The 18,883-nt window shown below is 44.9% G+C and overlaps 1 protein-coding gene and 1 pseudogene across 2 annotated transcripts in view; one reads left to right on the top strand and one right to left on the bottom strand.

Moving 5' to 3' along the window:
- Window positions 1-18,883, top strand: part of ASIC2 (acid sensing ion channel subunit 2) — a 1,127,000-nt gene that overhangs the window by 413,186 nt on the left and 694,931 nt on the right.
- Window positions 18,402-18,861, bottom strand: LOC714598 (large ribosomal subunit protein eL28 pseudogene; annotated as a pseudogene). The gene has a single exon (XR_001440324.3). The product of XR_001440324.3 is annotated as a large ribosomal subunit protein eL28 pseudogene (transcript).

The following is an 18,883-nucleotide window of genomic DNA, read 5'->3' as shown; positions in this document are numbered from 1 at the left end:
CTTCTCACTGCAACCCCATGAGGGTTGTTTTCTTAGCCTCATTTTATGGATGGGGAATTTAAGGCAAAAGACACCTGACAAAGGAGCAACAAGTGGTTTCATGACTCCCCAGTAAATCTCTGCCCAGATCACATTGTTTGGAAAGTGACCCCGAATTCAGCCCTCTAGAATCTGGCTGTGGACTCTGTGGATATAACAGTTACCCTCGAATTCCTTTTACATTAACCTCTTAGAAGAGTCTAGGATCTCACTGAGAGTATACTAACCTAACAATCCAACACTGGGTAATGATATAGTTTGGGTATTTGTCCCCTCCAAATCTCATGTCAAAATGTAATCCCCAGTGTTGGAGGTGGGTTCTGGTGGGGAGGTGTTTGGATCATGGGGGTAGTCCTTCATGGAAGGCACCCGCTTGGTGCCATCCTAGAGGTAATGAATGAGTTCTCGCTCTGAGTTTCTGCAAGATCTGGTTGTTTAAAAAAGTGTGGCACCTTCCTCCTCTCTCTCTTGCTCCCTCTTTCTAAAGGGATGCACCTGCTCCCTGTTCTCCTTCTGCCAGGATTGCAAGCTTCCTGAGAGACCACCCTAGAAGCTGATGCGGGCACCACACTTCCTGTACACTCTGCAGAGCCGTAAGCCAATTAAACTTCTTTTCTTTATAAATTACCCGACCTCAGGTATTTCTTTATGGTGACACAAAAATGGACTAACACAGGTAATTTTCCTTTTCTTCTATTTCACTGGACTGAGACCAGTGAACCTGAATCCATGCAATTTGACTGTGTTGTTGGGGGTGATGGGGCCCAGCAAAGGCTGGGAGTGCCAGGGTGCAGATGTGCATCCTGCTGTCGGAAGGGCTACATTTGCAGTCATTCTCAGCAATTTGGATGCACCCACCAAATGCCCCACCCTGGTTCCTCTGTGGATCTGGATGCCACTGGGTATGGGCCCTGTAGCTCTGGTTGGCCTGGCTCATGGATAACTCTTCCTCTGCCTTCCCAACTCAATCTACCCTGACAACTCATTCCCTGCCATAACTCACATCTCCACAGCTATAACTTATTCCCCTGATTCACTTTGGTGACATTTCCTGGGTTCCCAGACCCTCAACAGTTAGATAGACCCTGTACTCTGTCAAACAGACTCCATCATAGCCTATGAGTCCAGAGTTTAAATTATAGGTACACCCAGAGAAAACCAATTTATTTCTGTGATAAGGTCTCTAAGGAAAGGTCAGACAGATAAATAACTGTAAGGGAGGAAAAGACGTTGTCCCAAATAGTACATTGCCTGGTAAGAGGGAGCTGGGGTCCCATAAGTTGTGCTTTATCTTTGCCCTGTTAAAACAAGATCGCAGAAGCCAACCATTAAAAGACCAAGATAGAGGAGGAGGGAAAGCCAAATCAGTGTACGATTTTAGGGGAAGTCTCAGCCCCAGTCTGATTCTGTGGTGAGGTCTGGAGGTCCCTTATGCGGCAGAATGTGTCCCAACTAGAGTCAAGCCCACCATTGGCTTCGGGCCCCTGGAGCCACGTGAACTTATGGGGACTTTGGGTCTTTGTGTGGTGGCTCTTCTTTTGGTGTCTCCAGTAGCCCTCTTGGAGTCTTCAGAAGAAAGTTGCAGATGTGAGCCAGCAGGAGCAAAGTCTGTAGAAGGTGGGACTGGAGGTGCAGAATTAGCAATGGGGTTGGGAGGGAATCCAGGCAGAGCATGTGCTGCCTCTATCATAGCACATCTCCTGCTGCATTTAGTTGTATTCACCTTCTCCCTAATTAGCCTGTAGGCCCTTGGAGGGCAAAGACTTTAAACCCAAAGGTGTCCAAGAAAAGCAGATGCTGAGTAAGTATTTGTTGGTGGATAGACAATATGAACAAAGGATGAAAGACCCACAGAACACTGACACGTACATCATCTTGAAGAAGCTTCCTTCTCCAAAGGTGCGAAAGCCCCTGTCAATTAGCCCACTCTCACATTGCTTTTAAAAAATACCTGATACTGGGTAATTTATGAAGAAAAGAAGTTTATTTGGCTCATGTTTCTGCAGACTGTAAAGGAAGCATGATACTGGCCATCTGCTGGCTTCTGGGAAGGCCTCAGGAAACTTTACAGTCATCGTAGAAGGCGTAGGGGAAGCAGGCTCATCTTACATGGTCAGAACAGGAAAGAGAGAGATGGGGGAGGTGCCTTGCACTTTTAAAGAACCAGTTCTTGTGAGCTCACCATCCATTTCCCCCTCCTTGGTCACTCACCATCACAGCAAGGAGGGGGAAATCTGCCCCCATGATCCAATCACCAGGCCCCACCTCCAACACTGGGCATTACAATTTGACATGAGATTTGGGCAGGGACACAGATCCTGCAAATTGAACATTTAAAAAAAAAATCAGACCATTTATGCTTATTTCTGCTCATAACTGTTGTTTTAAAACAGATTTTAAAGATGTATTTTGTGTCCTGGAGGTTCCTGCATATAGGCATGGGATCCTGGGTTGCTATCTTCAAGGCTGAGAAATTTCAACTTGGAACTTTTCTGGAAAATCTCCAACCTCTTGTGAGCCATTTCTTCTTTTTTTTACCTATAGTTCCTTCATTAATAAAATAAGAGTTAGACTAGATCAAGAATTTCCCCTATTTTTGAGTAGAGTTCCATTTAGGAGTACAAAGTATATTATAGGCTCACCTCTGTAGTTGGTATGGTATTCATGGTTTGAAAGAATGTGTAAATACCAAAAGTTTCTAGGTGATTCAGTGATTCTTTTAGATACATTTGCATTTTATGATTTAGAATATTTATACTAATTTTCCTATTAGCAAGCAGGCAAGCAAGATGTAATATTTACTTATTCTACCAAAAATTTTTGGTACATTTGAGGATGGCCGCAAGACCAAGTATCTCTGAGCCTTCTTTCTGCCCTGAGGTGTCTATAATCAGATCAGAAGGAGGTCACACCTTTTCAGATAATTTTAACAAAGAACAAATAACTTCACACTTGGATTTATCTTGTTTAATCTTTTAATCAAAGCAGGGAGTCCTAGCTTGATGTTAGCCCAGGGATGCCTAACGAATGGGTGGACCAGACTGCCAGTGTTAAATTGTCTCAGGGTTTTTCAGCTGAGGGAGAAGAAGGAACAGATTGTTTGAGAGGAATCTTGAGGAAATGCGGAAAGGCAGAGAGCCTAGAGTCTGTGTCTGTCACTGCTCCCTAGCCTGGCTTCATGAAACTTATCAAAGCCCGACACAGGCAAGGAGGGGTGCAGGCTGCCTTGTGATGCTGTAAAAATGGGGCTTTCTCCTCACTCCGTCATGGACTGCAGGGAGGTTTCAAGCTGAACATGCAAGGAAACACAAACTACCTGCTTCAGTTCTCTATTGCTGTATTAAAACAACTACCATTTTATCATCTCTCATGGTTCTGTGAGCTGACGTTCAGCGGGGCAGTTCTTCTGCTGGTTTTGCTCCGGTTTGTCATACAGGTGTGGTCAGATGGCAATTGGGGCTGGAGACACCTAGAGGCTCAGCTGGGATGCTAGGACCCCTGGGTGTCTCCATCTCTCTCTCTCCCTCTCTCTCTCTAAATTTCAAGGCCTTTTCACGTGATCTCTCCAGAAGCCCTGGCAGTTTTCTGACATGGCAGTCTAGGGTCCCAAAGAGTACAAAATTCAAATGGAAAGCCGTGAAATGGCGCAACCTCTACCTTCTGTCCAGGGCCAGTCTGCCTTCCGTGTGGAAGGGTATGCAACTCAGTGGAGGCCATCTTTGCATGGCCACACAGCCCCCTGTCATCACACAGGTGCTCCTATTGGGAACCCCTAAGAATGCCCCCTGGGGTATTCCAGAGTCAGTTCTTCGACCAGGAAGCGACCACACTGGTGATGTGCTGCCCTCGTGTGGCTCTCTGGGGTCAGTACAGAAGCTTGTGCTACAGTGGTTTGTGAGCCACAAGAGACCCCACTTTGGAATTCTCAGAGTGCGGCGATGTTGTCAGAGTTCTGAGTTAAGAAACTAACAGCAAAAGCAAAAAAAAAAAAGAAGAAGAAGAAGAAGAAAAAAGGGGGGTTTCTTAATAGTAATGCGATGCAATTGCATCCATATGCTGAGGAAACTTGAGATGGGGTAAGAAGAGAGAAGGAATGTAGGATCCTACGAATGTTTGCAATAGCCCACGGATCATGGAAGGCACTGTATTTCACTTGATCTTGACCTCTTCTAACTTATTCCTAAGTCTATTTTAAAATGCAGACACTGAGTCTTACAAGCTGGAATTAACTTCTGAAAGACCATACTTAATCAAGTAACAGAGCTGGGACGGACGATCAGGCCGTTCTGACCCTAACGCCCACCACTGCAGGCTGCCCTGCCTGCCTCCCCATGAGTGGACGACTGGGACTAAGTCCCTGCCCTACAGAAAACCTCCTGATAGGCCTGAGACCTAAATATTTAATGTTGTCATTATGGCTTTTCTTCCTTTAAGCTGAGCCTTTTACCAAAATGACATTTTCCTTTCCCTCCACATATTTCCCCTGCTCTCTAATGATGTGTTTATTCAACACAGGACACAGAGGCTATTTGTCCTGACAGTCATCCACCTGGAGGCCCAGCGGGGTCCCCCAGTGACAGGCTGTGGGGAGCAGAGCTGCCTTGAGAGCAGCTGAAGCAGAGGGCACTGCAGGGGGATGCCCCACGTGTGCTGAGCCCGGGACAGAGGGCAGAGCGAGGATCCAGAAGGGGCGTCGCGACAAGTGCAAGCTGCCAACCTGCCTTTCAGATCTCAGCTGTGGCTTCCAGACCAGCAGCTGCATGTTCAGTTCAGTAACTGCTAGTGAGGGCCCTTACTGCGAAATAGATGAAAGGCACCTTTCAGATTTGTTTCTCTCTTTTTAAAGAAGAAAATGAATGGGAAGGAGTCCATGTTTTATTTAAGCCAATGTGTGAGTGTCTCTGTGAGTGTGTGTGTATGTGTGTGTGCGTGTGTGTGTGTCTTGGGGGTTGAGGGTATTGATACATGCTATTTATTAATACAAACTCAATTAGTCAACCACCTCTTGAACATTTCATTGGGTGTTTAATGGGCATCAAACTTACCTGTTCAAAATTAAATTCTTGATTCCTCCCCACTACTCCCCAAACTGCTGCTCCTTTGGTCCTTCCCATCCCAGTAATTGGCTGCCGCATTCTGCCAAGTGCACAGCCCAAAGCCCCTTCCTTAGGCTCCTCATCCCGCATTGTCCTGGCATCCCATCTTTTCCACTTCCAGCATTTACACAGCATCCCTCCTCCGCTCCTTCACACCTGGACTCACTGTCAGCTCTCCCAGGTCTTCCACTTACACCCTTTGCCCCACCCACTTGGATCTCACCAACGTCTACTCTTCACGTAGCAGACAAAATCATTCTTTCCAGACATAAGTCAGCTGAGAACCTTCCAATGGGCTTCTCATAGCTTTTAGAAAGAAATCTAAAATCCTGACTGTGTTAGTCTGTTTTCATGCTGCTGAAAAAGACGTACCCAAGGCTGGGTGATTCATAAAGAAAAAGAGATTTAATGGACTCACCATTCCACATGGCTGTGGAGGCCTCACAATCATGGTGGAAGGTGAAAGTCATGTCTTATGTGGCAGCCGGCAAGAGAGAGAATGAGAACCAAGCGAAAGGGATTTCCCCTTTATAAAACCATCAGATCTCGTGAGACTTATTCACTATCATGAGAACAGCACGGGAAAGACCCACCCCCATGATTCAATTATCTCCCACTGGGTCCCTCCCATGACACATGGGAACTGTGGGAGCTACAATTCAAGATGAGATTTGGGTGGGGACAGCCAAACCACATCACTGACTATTCCTGTAAAGTCTTGCATGATTTCAAGCTCCTTTGCCAGGAAAATTCTTTATTTTTGTCGTTCTTTTCAACTGACGTACAATTTACACACAGTAAAATGGATGAATCTTAAGTGTGCAGCTTGATAGGGTTTCATCTTGGTAAACATTCAGAGAACCACCATCCAGGACAAAGAACAGAATACGTCCATCGTTTACAAAGCTCTCTTATGTCCCTTCCCAGCTAATGCCCATCTCCACCTGAGGTCACCACTAGTCTGACTTTCATCTCTGTGGATTCATTCTGCCTGTTTTTAACCTTCACTTAAATGGAATCATATGACTGGGTGCAGTGGCATACGCCTGTAATCTCAGCACTTTGGGAGGCCGAGGCACGCAAATCACTTGAGGCCAGGAGTTCGAGACAAGCCTGGTCAACAGGGTGAAACCATATCTCTACTAAAAATTCAAAAATTAGCCAGACATGGTGGCATGCACCTGTAATCCCAGCTTCTTGGGAGGCTGAGTCATGAGAATCTCTTGAACCTGGGAAGAGGAGGTTGCAGTGAGCAGGGTTCACACCACTGCACTCCAACCTGGGTGACAAAGCAAGACTCTGTATCAAAAAAATAAAATATAATATTTTAAAAAGTAAATAAATGGAATCATAGAGTGTGTTTGGAATGAAATCATCCACGTGTTTGGATTCTTTCATTCAATATAGCTTTTGAGCTTCACCTTCTTATATCAATACTTTGTTATTTTCTATTGCTGTGAGGTATTTTATTTTATTGTATGACTAGACCACAATCAATTTATGTATTTTTCTTTTTCTTTTTCTTTTTTTTTTTTTTTTTTTTTTTGAGACGGAGTCTGGCTCTGTCGCCCGGGCTGGAGTGCAGTAGCCGGATCTCAGCTCACTGCAAGCTCCGCCCCCCGGGTTTACGCCATTCTCCTGCCTCAGCCTCCCGAGTAGCTGGGACTACAGGCGCCCGCCGCCTCGCCCGGCTAGTTTTTTGTATTTTTTTAGTAGAGACGGGGTTTCACCGTGTTCGCCAGGATGGTCTCGATCTCCTGACCTAGTGATCCGCCCGTCTCGGCCTCCCAAAGTGCTGGGATTACAGGCTTGAGCCACTGCGCCCGGCCAATTTATGTATTTTTCTGTTGATGGCCATTTGTCTTGTATTCAGCTTTGGGCTATGTGCATTTTTTCTCCCCATTCCTCCTGGGTGTATCCCTAGGAATGGAATTTCTGCTTAATAAGATTGGCAGATTTTTACCTTTGTTGGAATTGCCAGTTTTCCATTGTGGTTTTACTCGCCTGCTGGCAAAAGATGAGAGTTTCATTGGCTTCGTGTTCTTGTGAATATTTGCTATTTTTCAGCTTTTTTAACCATTCTTGGAGTTTATAGTGGTATCACATTTTGGATCAAAATTTTACTTTCCTGAGGAGTAATAAGATTGAACACTTTTTCATTGGCTTATTGGTGGTTTGGATATCTTTTTTGTTGTTGCCATTGTTGTTTTATTAGAGACAGGGTCTCACCCTGTTACCCAGGCTGCAGTGCAATGGCACAGTCATAGCTCACTGCAGCCTTGAACTCCTGGGCTTAGAGGATCCTCCTGCATCAGCCTCCCAAGTATCTATGTATGTGCCACCAGGTCTGGCTGATTTTTTTTTTTTTCCTTTTTTGTAGAGACGGGCTCTTACTATGTTGCCCAGGTCTCTAAGTCCTGGCTTCAAGCAATCCTACCACCTTGACCTCCTGAAATATTGGGACTATAGGCATGAGCCACCATACCCAGCCTGGATATCTTTTTCTATAAATTACCTGTGGGAATCTTTTGCCCATTTTTAAACTTTAAGTTGTTTGTCTTTTTCTTATTGTATTAGTCTATTCTCATGCTGCTGATAAAGGCATACCTGAGACTGGGTAATTTATAAAGGAAAGAGGTTTAATTGACTCACAGTTCCACATGGCTGGGGAGGCCTCACAATCACTGCAGAAAGCAAATGAGGACCAAAGTCACATCTTACATGGTGGCAGCCAAGAGAGCTTGTGCAGAGGAACTCCCCTTTATAAAACCATGAGATCTCATGAGATTTATTCACTACCATGAGAACAGCATGGGAAAATCCCACTCCCATGATTCAATTACCTCCCACTGGGTCCCTCCACAGACACATGGGGATTATTACAATTCAAGGTGAGATTTGGGTGGGGACACAGAACCAAACCATATCACTTATTGATGTGTAGATCTTTTTATATTCTGGATATGAGTTCTTTGTTAGATATGATTATAAATGTTTCCTTCTGGTGCTGTGGTTTGCTTCTTCACTTTCTCAACCATGTCTTTTGATGTGACCTCATCTCTTGCCTTGCCACTCACTTTGACCCAGCCACACTGGCCTTCTTGCAGCTCCTGCAACATGCCAAGCATGAGCTGACCTTAGCATGCTTGTGTTCACTCTTCCCTCTCTCTGGAATGTTCCTGACCCGGATATCTGGATGGTTTGCTCTCTTACTTTATCCAGGCCTCTATTCAAATAGCATCTTCTCAAAGGGCCTTCTCTAACCACTGCATCCAAAATAGTTTTCCCCTCCTGGGCCCAGTAGTACATGCCTGTAATCCCAGATAGTCAGGAGGCTGAGACAGGAGGATCAGTGTTTAAAATGTTAAAGGTTTATTTCTCAGTCCTGCTGTTTGTCTAATGTGGGCTGGAAGGGGAGTTCTGTTCATTGTAATTACTCAGGGACCCAGGTTGGCAGAGGAGCCATCATTTCATGAGGCCACCTTCTCAAGTACAGACCTGGAGGTTTGCTTAGGTAGGGGAAGAAAGCATGGAGAACAGAGCAGTGACTGTTGAATTATCTCAATCAGAAGTCACACACATCATCTCTGATCATATTTCATTGTCCAAGGCAAGGCAGATGGTCATGCCTTCAAATGGTGCGTGCTTGGAAAGAGAGGAGAACTGAAATCCTGGTGAGCACAGTGAATGAAAGCATGAATGAATGAATCCCCAAATACATGAAAGAAAGAAAGAAAGAAAGAAAGAAAGAAAGAAAGAAAGAAAGAAAGAAAGAAAGAAAGAAAGAAAGAAAGAAAGAAAGGAAGGAAGGAAGGAAGGAAGGAAGGAAGGAAGGAAGGAAGGAAGGAAGGAAGGAAGGAAGGAAGAATTCAGGAAACAGAGACCAAGAGATGGGGTCAGGTTGTGCAGAGACTGTGCAGCAAGTTATTTGCTCTTCTCATTTCCTGAGTTCCACACAGCACCAGGGGACCACCATTGTCTTCCACTGAGAAATGGCTCGGCTGAATAATGCCTTTAACCATGTTCTAACGAGGAGAGGAATAGAAATGAATGTTTTCATTGCTCTATTTTTGTTATTTTCCAGGACAATCCACCTAGTGTTTTACATGGATTGCTAAAACAGACAGTATTTCCTCCATTTCACAGTTGGGTCAACTAAGATCCAGAGAGATGAAATAATTGGTCCAAGGCCTCACCAAAGGCTGACTGGATCAGACTTTGATTGACTCTAAAACACCTTCCCTTTCTACAACATGATGAATTACAGACAATGATCCAAGCAAGTGCATTACTCCGTCATCTCCTATCTCTTACCCGTCCTCTTAGATTATAGCTGGAGTCACGAGCATTATATCTATGTTGGTCTGTGTTGGATGTTTACTGAACTCCAGTAACCCTTAAGTTATCCCAAATGAGGTCGACCAGGACAGTCTAGTTACCTCAACAATGTTATCACCTAACAACTCTGTCCATTCATTTATGTTTCTTTATTTTTTCACTCAGTAGGCTACTCTTGAGTACTTGTGATATGCCCCATTCCTCAAGTTACTAGAACTGAACCCTTTATATAATAAGTCAAGACGTGTGTTCATGAATCTCTGAGTCAGTGCATACCTTAAGTCACATAAAACGTTGCCTTGCAATTTCTTCCTTTGCAAAATGAGGATCATACCCACTCTGCCTTTTACAGAGAAGTATTCCGTGAATAAAATGATATGGTAAATATTAAAGTATTTGGAAAATGTAGGGAGAAAGAAATTGATTGTTGCTTTGTAACCATGTTTATAGGCATCAAAGAAAACTCAAAGCCTACTGCCTTCTTAATTCTGCTTCCGGAGATCCCACTTACTTTCTTTAGATTCTTTAAATAACGTTAACAATACAAACCAGGCTGGGCAAGCATTCTCTTTCTAAAAGTCTCCTTTGGCAGGCTTGGTGGCTCACACCTGTAATTCTAATGCTTTGGGAGACTGAGCTTGGAGGATCCCTTGAGGCCAGGAGTTTGAAATCAGCCCGGGCAAGATAATAAGACTTCATCTCTACTAAAATTTTTTAAAAAATTAACCAGGCATGGAGTACACACCTGCATTCCCAGATACTCAGAAGGCTGAGAGAAGAGTATCACTTAAGCCCAGAAGTTTTGAGGCTTCAGTGAGCTGAGATTACACCACTACACTCCAGCCTGGGTGACAGAGTGACACTCTGTTTCTAAAAACATTAAAATGTCTCCCTTGGCCTGCCTGGATGACACACATTCATTCTGGCTGTGCAGCCAAGCTCCTCTGAAGGTGTAAGTTTGGAATTTGGGAGAGGAAAGGCAATAGCACTGAAGCTCCCCAGCCCCACCCAAACCACCAGCTCATTTGAGAAGTCAATCCTCTTGCCTCACACCCAACTCAAGGCAAGACTCAGCGCCTTATTGCAGCCTCCAGCTAAATCCAACTTCAAAGGGTACTGAAGGCTCCATGCCCCACTGTGCGCTTTACAAGGCCACCTCTCACACTGCTGACATCTTAGTTGTGTGTATCTATTATGACCATTTTTCTAGCAGATGGCAGCAAAATGTCTTATTCCAACAAAATGAGTATATTAATGACAAGTTCCTGATGGATGCAAAGTAGGCACCTTGAGAAGGGGCACTCCTTCTAATCTTCAGGCAGGAGCTCTGTGCACTAGCAGCAGCCATGCAGCTGGGTAGGAGATCAAGGGTATGGGGCAGGTTGCACAGGACCCCTGCGGGGCAGCCCTGAATCTAATCCCTCCTAAGTCTCCTGGGTCCTGGCTCACCAGGCTCTCCCTTGCACTCCTGGTCACCAAGCCCTCTCTGGTTTATTTCCCATGCTCTCCTCCACGCACACGTTCCTTGACCCTAATATTTCAGATGCAAACTGAAGGCATGAGGGCCAGTCCATCACCCTGCCTTGTTCCCTCCCACCCAGATAAGGGTCTGATTTCCTCTCTGGTGGCAATACTGCATGAATATTGAGAGCTTCTCCCCCCGGTGTAGCAGAGTCCTATTGGTGGACTCAGCCTATCCCCAGGGCTGCCATGCTGTCAAGGCTTTGCATTGCTGATCAACAAGGGCTCTGTCCTGGGTGACCCTGAGCAGGCTTGGCCTTGGACCACTGCCTGACAAGGGTCTGCCTCCAGGTTTCGATTGATGACCCGGATCTTTGTAATGGAAGGTATGGGCTGCTGGCAGCATGCCTGGGCATCCCTGCTTCTGGCTCTCACTGACCCCTGTTACCACCTGCCAGCTGCCAGCTGATTCCCTCAGTAGATGCTTCCACAAGGCAGGAAAAGAGAGGGGAACTGAGCCTCAAGTGTCGCATTTGCCGAGCAGACACCAGTGTTCTCCCACTGCTTCCTCCTCCCCCACCTCCCATCTCTTTGGGGATAGAACAGGAGTCTCAAGGCTTTCTTTACCCCTTCTCTCTGCAGAGACATGTTAGGAAGGTGGAAGTGAGCACAAGCGTCTGCTCGCAAGGACATTTCTAGCTGATTTAGTCTAAGTCGCCCTGTCCTCTATCTCTGCACCCTGTGAGAGTGCAGCAGGAATTTGCACACATCCTGAAACTGTTGGGGTGTGGGAGGGAGGACCTACTACAAGGGCAACTTCTCACACTTTCAGATCACCCAGACACCTGGCAGGTGAGGGAGAGCCATCGCCTCTCTTGAGTTCTCTCTGGCCCATTCCACTCTCCACCTATGGGCCTAGAGAGGTGCATATGTAAAATGCCATTTCTGTAAATTCGGTCAGCTCTCTGTATCCACGGGTTCAATTAACTCATTTTAATGTATCTGTCAATTCAACTAACCTTGGATCAGAAATATTTGGAAAAAATATAACAATAAAAATTTTTAAAATTACAATCTAACAACCATTTACATAGCATTTACATTGTATTAAGTATAAGTAAACTGGAGATGATTTAAAGCATACAGGAGGATGTGTGTAGGTTATGTGCAAATCCTATACCATTTCATATAAGGGACTTTTATATAAGGGACTTGAGCGTTCGCAGATTTTGGCACAGGGAGAGGGGTGTCCTGGAAACAATCCCTGGTACGTGTTGAGGGACAGCTGTAGAAGCCCCTCCTGAAATGGTAGAAACAGCTTCACACTCTGGGTTTCTTAAGGTCTGGGTCACTTCATCACTCCTTTTGATAATTATTTTTAATCAGCTTACTCCCTAGGATAATAAAATGATAATGTAATAATAACTGTAAGAAGAATTACCATTTATTAAGTATCTGTACTAAGCTCAGATTTTACATCCACTGTCTCCATTTAATTCTCACACTGTCCCTTCGAGGTAGGAGAAATTACCCACATCCTAGAGAGGAGGCTGCTGCGATATAGGGAGATCTAATGCCCTCTCAGCTCAGAGAGGACTGTTGGGCAGCTCACCGAGGCTTGGGCAGCTCTGACTGTTGGGCAGCTCACTTGGGCAGGAGGTGGCTCTTCTCTCTTAGCAGGAATTGGAAGCAGTATCTCAGGCATTCATAAGGGGAGCTCTCCATCAGAGGAAGCCAGGAGTCATGGCAGTCCCAGGAATCCAATCAGAGAACCCCAGCTCCAGCCTGGACCAGACAGTGGGGTCTTTCCAGAGTAGAGCCAGCATTACAACCTCCCATTGCTCCCACTTTAAATAGGATTTTTGACACTCTTCATGATTGAGGAGGCCCAGACAGGCACCTCCACACCAAAAATGTTATCAGCACCTGCACACTTGCCAGCTAACAGTCAGACCGTGCACTAACAGTCTGTTCCCCTTGCCCCACTCCACAGAGGGCCCTCACTCTGTTTGCCTTTGCTCCCTACCTATATTTTGAGCGGGAAGAAAACTACTTCTTTCCAGTAATACCCATTTTACAACCGTTTGGTGCAAAAGCTGAAAGCTGTCAGAGCAGTAATGCATTGCATCAAATTAACATATTTTCCTGAAATGGCAATTACACCCTTTTTGTGTGCCTCTGAATACATATTTTTTGAAGTGTGAATGAGGTGCTGACATCAAAGTCTCACTTTAAATCATCATTATTAGTGAATCTGTCCAAATGATTCCAGGGAAATAGCTGGCAGAGGTTTTTAAGTTTAGAGGAATTTAAAGGTGAGCCACGGAGCTTCTTTAGAAAGTTGGAGAGCCCAGCATCTTCAATAAGCCTCCATTCCTTCACACACTGCATCTATTTCCAGCCCATCAACGCTATTAAACTCCATTCATCTTTACCGAGCACATGCTGTACTGAAGTGCCTTGTTAGGTTACAGAGTCAGAGCGAGGCATCATTCCTGCCCTCATAGTTGTAGAAGGAAAGACAGACAGATGACTTGAGGAGAAGAATCCATACAATGATATTCAAACACAGACATACAGAGAATAATTCTGAGTGTGTGTGTTGAGGGCAGGAGATGCAGTCATGACAGACAGATGGCTTGAGGAGAGGGATGTATAAAATGTTATTCAAACAGACATATAGAGAATAATCCTGAGTGTGTGTGTGGAGAGCAGGAGATGCAGTCATGGGAGGCATCTTTAGGAGGTGGCATTTGAGCTGGATCTTGAAGAGTGGCAAATATGGAGAGCTGATGACAGTAAGTCCATTTCAAGTCCAAGGATAAGTAATTAAAGCCAGAGTTTGGAAATAGCTCCCAGTTTGAGCCCAACTCTCAGTGCCTAGCCTCAGAGTGCAGGATCAGGTCCTTAGCAAGACGTCCTCTCCATTGCAAGCCCTTCCAAAGGGGTGTATCAGTTACAGTGTGATTGGAACATGCGGATAGAGGTGAAGAGGTAGTCAAGGGTCATCAGGGAAGACATCATAAGCCACTGAAGGTTTCAGTCTTTATCCATAAGATCCAAAGAAATCATTGAAGGTTTTAAGGAATAGAGGGACATGATCAGATTTGTTTGTGAAAGATCACTCTGGCTATTATGAAGATGACATTGAAAACGGGGGTGTCAGGATGAACCAGTTAGAAGGCTGTTCCTGCAAGCTAAATAAGTTGTCCAGGCCTGGATTTCTGGACTGTGAGGAGAGCAAGAGAGATGAAGACAAACGGGTGGCTTTGATAGGTGTTGAGAAGGGAGATTGGGTAGCTTTTAGTGATCAATTGATTAACTCTATGTGGCAATGGAGAAAGAGATGTTAATCGTGATTCTGGGATTTCTGGATTGAGCGATCAAGCAGTTGGCGGTGTGATTAGAGGAGTTCGTGAGTTCAGGTGGAGCATGTTGAATTCTAGGCCCTCCACGCCACTTTCTCTCTGTATCTAGATGATGGCTGTACAATTTTAGCCATGTGGTTTGGCTCTTCTTCTGACACTGACCTCTAGGGACATGATCTTATTTTGGACATGGCCATTTTGACTGCAGGCAGATGTTATCCCCTGAGGTTGATTGCTGAAAGAGATGGAAAAGATGCCGTTAGAAGGGGACTGTGACATCTCACAGAAATCCAAAAACAGTGACTGAGATTTGGACAGCCTTCATGTAAACCAGAATGAGAAAGATATCAGGAATTCAGGCCACTCCTTCCCTCTTGCTCTAGATCTAAGGATGTTCTGCTGTTACAATGCCACAGAAATTTAGTGAGTGGTCTAACAATGAATATCTGGGGGATTCTATAACTCAGTTAAAACTAGGATGTAAAAACACAGCTCTGTCCATCCTCTTTGTGCTTGTCTTAGCAGCCAGAGCATCCTAATCCTGCCCATGGGCACACAAGTGGTGCTTTACAACTCCAGCGAGCCATGTTCCCATGGGAATTTAGTCATTACAAATCAGGGCCTTATTTCCATTCTTCTTTCTTATTTTTAAAAGTTTAAAAATGGGCTATGCACAGTGGTTCATGCTTGTAATCCCAGCATTTTGGGAAGCCGAGGTGCGAGGATTGCTTGAGGACAGAAGTTGGAGACCAGCCTGGGCAACACAGTGAGACCCTGTCCCTATAAAAAAAAAAAAAAAAAATTAACATTAGCCAAGTGCAGCAGCATCTTCCTGTAGTCCTGGTTACTCAGGAGGCTGAAACAAGAGGATCACTTGAGCCCAGGACTTTGAGGTTGTAGTGAGCTGTGATCCTGCCACTGCACTTCAGACTAAGTGACAGAGAGAGAACCCTGACTCAAAATAATAATAATAACAAATTAGCCTGGCATGGTGGCTTGTGCCTGTAGTCCCAGCTACTCAGGAGGGTGAGGTGGGAGGATTGCTGGAGGCCAGAAGTTCAAGGCTGCAGCAGTAAACTATGACTGTGCCACTGCTCTCCAACCTGAGCTACAGAGTGAGACCCTGTCTGAAAAAAAAAAAAAAAAGTCACGAAATCACCTAACATAACAAATACCAGTGAAACAACAACATTTGGTTGTTTTGTTTTAGGTTTCTAAAAACATATGTGTAAAGGAAATAAACAAAGTCGAAATCCTCTTTGATCTCCTCTTCAGTCTCATTGTTCTCTCTCCAAAGCCTAAAGGCAATCGAGATCCATGAACTTGGCTGATTTCCTTCCTGTTCATGGTTTTTAAACTTTTACTGCCACATATACATGCACATAAACATAATGTAGTATTGTTTGGTGTGTTTTTATTTAACATAAATGGCACCATTCAATATGTAATGTTTTGCAATTTGCTTTTTTTCACTTGGCATGGTTTTCAAGATCTATTTTTATGCATTCTTAGAGATCTAGTCTGTTTAATTGCTGTATAATACTCCATTTTAGGAACATACCACCATTTAGTTAGCCATTCCACTACTAAAGATATTTGTGTTGCTTCCAAATTTGTGTCATTACACACAATGAATGTTGCAATGAACATTCTTTTACATGCTTCATTGCATGCTTTTATGTAAGTTTCTCTAGGACTAATTGAGTACCTTAAGTGTACTGTATATGTATGGGTGAAATTGCTGCAAATTGATGGTTTAGTGAGGGTGTCCATTTTACATTGTTTTACATATTACCAAATATCACCTCATGGGGAGTGGGGTGAAGCAGTCAATATAAGAGTTATATTCAAACAACATGCACCCACCCAGTCTCTTCTCCCCACCAAAAAGGCATGCCCACCCCCAACTTGAGAAACTCTGCTTTAGTGAGATACAATCTTGTAAGGAAGTGTGCCACAGTTTCAGATGTATTGAAAGAGAAAGGGGATTGAAAATAATTGACTTTAAGATCAAAAAGACATAACTAGTTTGCTCTGATGTCTTTGCCTTAGCTACCAAATCCCTCAAAGCCTGTTCTCAACAGAAATATTGTCCAGATCCCAGGGGATTACAGGAGACAAATGCATTAACTATTTTGCTATTAAAAATCCCTGGATCAGCATTGGGTTAGGATGGTCCTAAACCTGCACTGATGTGCCAAGAGGCACCAGTTGGCAGCTGCATTGAATAGTATTACCTCCAAATTCACATCTACCTGGAACCTGTGAATGTGACTATTTAGGAATGGGGTCTGCAGATGTAATCAGGTTAAGATAAAATCATGCTGAATTAGAGTGGGTCCTGAATTCAGTATGACTAGTGTCCTTACAAGGAGAGGGACATTTTGACAGAGACACACACACTGACAAAGAGGAGAATGCCATGTGAGGATGGAGAAGAGATTGAACTTGTGCAGCTGCACAGATCACCAAGGATTGCTGCAACTGCCAGATGTTAGGAAGAGGCAAAGAAGGACCCTCCCCTCCAGCCTTCAGAAAGAGCGTGACCCTGTTGAAACTTCAATCTTGGACTTTTAGCCTCCAAAACTGTGACAGAATACATTTCTGTTGTTTTAAGCCACCCAGTTTGTCATATGGTAAACCCGAGGAAACTAATATAGCAGCCTTCCAAAATGGCCCCAAGCAACCAGCCTCCTGGTATTCACAACTTATGTAATCTACACCCCTCTCATGTGGGCTGGACCTAGTGACCTGCTCCTAATAAATAGAGCAAGCATGAGAGGGTGTCATTTCCAAGATCAGGTCATAAAAACCAAATTCCATCGGGCTGGCTCTTTCTTGCCCTTCACTTGCTGTGATACCTGATAGCATTATATTACACTATGTCAAGGAACTGAGAAAGGTCTTCAGACAAGGATCTGAATCCTGCCAAAAGCCATATGAGTAAGCTTGGAAGTAAAGCTCCGCCATCACCCTCAGTTGAGTCTTGAGATCACTACAGTTCCTACCATCACCTTGGTTGCACCATGGGAGACCCCAGAGGCAGAAGACCTGCTAAATCATGCCCGAATTCTTTACCCACAGAGACTATGAAATAATACATGCTTTGCTTTCAGCCATCAAGTTTTGGGGGGCAACTTGTTATGCTGCAATAAATAACTAACAGATGCAAACAGTAGGTCAAAGAAGATGCTTGGGAATAAAGATTACAGGGAGCCTGTGCTGGAGCCCTCTTGTGGCGCAGTGTGTGTTGTGTGCTGCGGGGCCAGAACAGTGACTTAGAAAAGCTATGGTGGCTTGCAAACATCCAGCCTCTACGTTATGTGCACATTCCCATTGCCTGCACAGAAGGCAGCTGCTCCAAACTGAGACTGTAAGCAGTCATCCCTGGAGGTCAAGTGGTTCAGTGAAACTCCCCTGAAAGAAGACAAGGATTAGCTCCGTACAGACTGTTTTAGACTTGGTAACTTCTCCAAAGGTTTTCCTATATTCATTCCTGGGAATTCCTTTCTCCATCTACTGTTACATTGTGGGAGCTTTGGAGAAAAAGGGGATGATGATTGGATTGAGTCAGGAAGCCTCATTTATGAAATTAGCTGTCATTCATCACCCCAGGGACCTTGGGGTTTTAGAAAGGTCAGAGACTAATTTCCTGGTTCTGAAGGTGAAACTTACAGAAGGTTCTTACACAAAGAGGACTCATGGTTTGGTTTTGTGTCCTCACCCAAATCTCATGTCAAATTGTAATCCCTGTGTATCAGGGGAGGGGCCTGGTGGGAGGTGATTGGATCATGGGGGCGGATTTCCCCCTTGCTGTTCTCAAGACAGTGAGTGAGTTCTCATAAGAACTGATGGTTTAAAAGTGGCACTTCCTGCTTCACTCTCTCTCTCTCTTCAGCTTTTCCATGATAAGACGTGCTTGCTTCCCCTTCACCTTCTGCCATGATTGTAAATTTCCTGAGGCTTCCCCAGACATGTAGAACTGTGAGTCAATGAAACCTCTTTTCTTTATAAATTACTCAGTTTCAGGTAGTTCTTTTTTTTTTTTTTTTTTTTTTTTTTTGAGAAAGCCAGCTGACTCTTTATTGCTTTGGGGGCAGGGGGCTCAGGAGCTCTTGGTGGGGCGGGTCCGCTTCCTCTTCACCATCACAGGCTTCTGGCTGCGCAGGATGGCGCTGGCCCTGCGGATGGCTGCCATGCGCAGGTCGGGGCGGTACTTGTTCTTGCGGATCATGTGTCTGATGCTGCTGAGCGTGGCGCGAGCATTCTTGTTGATGGTGGTCCGCACATAGGAGGTGGCAGGCTTCCGCTGGCCGGATCTCCGCTTAATGACCACCACGACGCCTTTGCCGTCGGCTGCCGGCTCCACGCCCACGGTCTTGCGGTGAATCAGCCCCTTGTAGCGGAAGGAATTGCGGGCCTTCAAGTTATTGGGCTCAGTACTATAGGTCTGCTTATTCCTCTTGATCAGGAAACTGGAGCAGTTCCGCACGACCATCCATTGCAGATGCGCAGACATGGCGGCGGCTCGTCTCGCAGCGGCGACCTGAGACGGAAAGAGCTCAGGTAGTTCTTTATAGC

This window comes from Macaca mulatta, chromosome 16 (assembly GCF_049350105.2).
Source record: "Macaca mulatta isolate MMU2019108-1 chromosome 16, T2T-MMU8v2.0, whole genome shotgun sequence".
In the NCBI taxonomy this organism is placed as follows: domain Eukaryota; kingdom Metazoa; phylum Chordata; class Mammalia; order Primates; family Cercopithecidae; genus Macaca; species Macaca mulatta.
This window is presented reverse-complemented; position numbering and strand designations above follow the sequence as displayed.